General features: G+C 39.2%; 1 non-coding gene across 1 annotated transcript; it reads right to left on the reverse strand.

The window, feature by feature from the left end:
* Window positions 1–480: 480 nt before the first annotated feature.
* Window positions 481–586, reverse strand: LOC120252128. The gene has a single exon (XR_005533675.1). It is a non-coding gene; the product is annotated as a small nucleolar RNA R71 (small nucleolar RNA).
* Between the last annotated feature and the right edge of the window lie 3,735 nt (window positions 587–4,321).

The raw sequence follows: 4,321 nt of genomic DNA on the forward strand, positions 1-4,321 counted from the left end.
AAAATATGATTCATAGATGGGGAAAGGAACCTGTACAAGAATAGTCTAACCTCACTGAGATAGAAGTTGAAGGATCTCGACAATATGGCTCGAACAACATGAACAATAAAAACACTCTTACATTATGCAAGACCCTCACTCCCTTTGGCATGCAATCTAGTATTGTGAGGCCACCGATTACAACTCAAAATTTTGAGCTCAAGCTAGGCTTTATCCAAATGTTTCAGCGGTGAAAGTTGTTTAATGGTTTGGCTAAAGGGGATCCAAACAACCACATCGTAGAATTTTTCAGTAAAAGTGTGTACATGCTCAAGATCAATGGGGTTATGGATGAAGCAACAAAAATTGAGGGCCTTTCAATTTTCCTTTAAGGGAGAGTGAAATAATGGTTACATTCATTGCCCTAGAGCATTGATCACTACTTGAAGGAAAATGGTAGAAGCTTTCCTAGCCATATATTTCTCTCATGGAAAAACTACGAAACTCAGCAATGAAATATTCTGTTTTGTTAAGTGGAATTGGAGTCTCTTTTTGAGACATGAGATAGGTTCAAGGATCTACTGTGGAAATGTCCTCAACATGGGTTCCCTGAGTCGATGATTATCCATACCTTGTACAATGGTTTGAACCCAAGCACGAAGCAATTACTTGATGCTATTACAGGAGGTACTTTAGGCAGTAAAACCCCAAAGGAGGCCCGACAGTTCATTGAAGAAATGGCTATGAACAGTTGCTAGTGGAAAACCCAAGCCAAGAAGAAGGTAGCCGTACTTCAAGAGAATGATGCAGTGTCGTCATTAGTAGCCCAGGTTGAGTCCTTGAGCAAGAAGGTAGACACCATAACTTCTCCTATAGTGGTAGCAATGATGAGTTGCAGCGGGTGTGGGAGTGGACATTCTTCATCTGATTGCCTGATTTCTATTGGTGGTATAACTTCAGTGAAACAGGTGGATTTTGTAGGAAATGCAATAAGAGGTCAAGGAAATACGTACAACAATACCTACGATCCGGGGTCGAGGAATCACCCAAACCATTCTTGGGGTAATCGAGGGCAACAGAAGACTTGCGCACCACCGGGTTTTAACAACAAGCCCTAAATGTGGAGAGCAGAGTTTTAGGGTTGGAAAACCGGATGATCGATATGGAGAAGGCTATAACGAAGTTTTTTCAATCTTCTGACACATGATTTCATTAAATAGAGGTCACACTTCGCAACAACACTGTTTGTTTGCATAACTTGGAGAACTAAGTGGGTCAGATTTTGAAATCACTTTCAGAAAAACCTTAACGGAGTTTACTAAGCAACACAGAGACAAACCTAAGAGAACAATTAAATGCAATCACATTAAGGAGTGGTCGTGAACTTGAGAATAAGCTACGTACTGAACAGGTTGTAATCGAGTCACCCAAGGAAGTGAAGGTTGAGGAAAGAGCTAAAGAGAAGAAGGTGGCACCCCCACCTTACAAACCAAGAATTCCTTACCTTTAAGGTTTGAAAATTAACCAAAATGATGAGCAATACAAGAAATTTCTGTGTCTATTCAAATAATTGCACATCAACATCCCATTTGTGGAGGCGTTGTTCCAAATGGCTCTCTATGCAAAGTCCCTCAAAGACCTCAGGACCAATAAAAGGAAGATACAGGAAAGTGCAGATATGATTCAAGATGCATCATGCTTGGCAATGTTGCAAAAGAATATGCTGAACAATATGAAAGACCTTGGTAGCTTTATCATTCCATACAACATTTGCAATTTAGGTAAAGAGAAGGCATTGGCTGATTCAGGGCTAGTATCAATGTTATGCCTTTTATACATTCTTCCAAAGCTAGATTTGGGAGAACCTAGACCCACTCGGATGACACTACAATTGGCCAACCGATCAGTTAGACGTCCGAGGGGCATCATTGAGGATGTGCTTGTGAAAGTTGACAAGTATATCTTTCTTGCAGACTTTGTGGTGTTAGCCGTGGATGAGGATATCAAGGTTCTGTTGATACTTGGGAGGCCATTCATGTGCACCTCCAAAGCTGCTCATTGACATGGACAATGGAGAATTGACAAGTAAGAGTTGAGATGTCAAGTTGACATATCGCCTCCGAAAACCATGCGACATTCTCTCGACTTTGATAATACTTTATATTTTCATGACATCACTGATGAGATTATAGATGATTGTATGCATGAAATGTTGTGTACGGAGCCATTGGAGGGGTGGCTAGATCAAGAAGCGAAGAATGAAGAAAATTTCATAGCTTGGTTTTGTTGGACAAGGTGCAACCTACTCCGGGAGTAATGAAGAGGATGATCTGAAAACTTAAGAGGACAAGAAGACACCACAAAAAGCACCCCAATGCTAGTAGGAATGAGCATTCATGACATGAGGGTGATAAACCCTCAGTGGTAACAAACTTGATCATTCCTCTAACTTGCAAAAATTGTGGTCATCATGCTTTTAAGCTGTAGGTAAGAGGGCGACTTTTCTTCATGAACCCCCATGAGGTAAGTGTAGATACCTCAAGCATAGTGATGTTAAACATAGCTGCTTTCTTGGGAGCCAACCCAAGTCTTTACTATTTTTCTGGGTCTTAGTTTAGTTTTTGCATGAGTAAAAGATTTACTGTTGGTGTTGAGATTTTAATTTACTATTGCTATGTTTTTCTCTTGCTCATTGGTGTGTTATCATGCTTTAATGTGACTGGCAAAGTTTTAGGTCATTTGAGCATGTTTTCATGAGTCTCTGGTCAGTTTTCCAACATATTCGTGACTTTTAGCGTATATTATGTTGGTCTTTGCTGAGACTTGTTCTCTCGATGGTCGCAGATTTTTAGCAGTCTAGGAGAAAACACGAGCTTGTATCTCAAGTCGAGCTCAACTTCTCATTCCCGAGAAGACACAAGGGACGTGTAGAGTCCCCCAGTGAGTAACCTTATGAATCCACATGCCCGTGTGGAATTTGCTAAGGGGGCATGTGGATCACTCGAGCAAATAGTTTTTCATCTCGAGAAGCACTGTGGGCATGTGGCACTGTGCTCCCTGTGAATCTACACACCGTGTGAAATTTCCATGTGTGTTTGTGGAAAACTTAGAAAATTATTTTGGATAACTGAAAAGCCACATGGGTGTGTAGATGCCACTTTGGCTGGCCTTGTGCTTGACCTGTAGTGGCTATCCCGAGAGCTACTGGGGGTGTGTGGATGCTCTCATGAGGCTCCCCGTGAGCCACATGGGAATGGGTAGACCTACAAAAACAACAACTTTGATTCATAACCTATTCGTACCTCTGCATTTATAAACGCCTCCTCACCCAAAAACGCCGATCCTTTTTCCTCTCTCAACCTTCTCGATCGCCTATTTAAACGGTTTGTGGGTTCTTTCTCATCATACTTCATCATTTTTATTCTTCTTCATCGGTAAGCCTTCCACTTTCTTTTCTTTTCAAGTTTTTCTTTGCTTTGGTGTGGACAATGTAGCATGGATTTCCTAGTTATTTTGCTTTGGATGATTATAGAATGTTTTTGAAGCATAAGGAGATGATTTGTACAACTTTTGTGAGCTTGGCCCTCATTGTTGTTGGTGCCATGAAATCACATGGCCGTGTGAAAATTCATGACGGTGGATTTCGCTGATGTTTTTCAAGTTTCAATGATTTCTGTTTCAATTTCTGCGGAATGGCTCGCAATAGAAAAATAAACATAGAATTGGGTTTTGATTCTGATGTAGTAGGCATTCTAAAAGCAAATATAGGATTAGGGTTTTGATTGAAAAATAGGATGCATTACTATAAAAAAAAGGATTAGGGTTTTCAATAAAGAATAAGAGACATTACTATAAAAACATAGGATTAGGGTTTTTGATTAAAAATTAGTAGACATTCGAAAAGGAAAATGAGAGGATTTGGATTTGATCAAAATTTGAGAAGGATTTCAGAAAAACATAGGTTGACTGTTTTGATTAGAAATGACGAAATATTGCCAGACATAAGATTATGGTTTTTGATTAAAAATAATAGGCATTCAAAAAAAAAAGACTTAAGATTAGGGCTTTGATTACAGATATGAGACATTGTGAAAAGAAACATACGATTTATTGTTTTCGTGGTAAAACTATGCAGACGTTCCACAAAAAGAAAACATAAGATTAGATGTTCACGAGAGTGTTGACAATTTAGGACGTAACTCGAGAGGATAAGTATTTACGTCTTTATTTTGCAAAATAGTGTAAGCGTTCCAAAAAGAAACAATAGGATTAGGATTTTGACTCAAACCTTAAGAATATTAGACATTTTGAAAAGAAAATGTAGGATAGGTTTTGACTAAAA

The sequence above is a fragment of the Dioscorea cayenensis genome, chromosome 20, assembly GCF_009730915.1.
Source record: "Dioscorea cayenensis subsp. rotundata cultivar TDr96_F1 chromosome 20, TDr96_F1_v2_PseudoChromosome.rev07_lg8_w22 25.fasta, whole genome shotgun sequence".
In the NCBI taxonomy this organism is placed as follows: domain Eukaryota; kingdom Viridiplantae; phylum Streptophyta; class Magnoliopsida; order Dioscoreales; family Dioscoreaceae; genus Dioscorea; species Dioscorea cayenensis.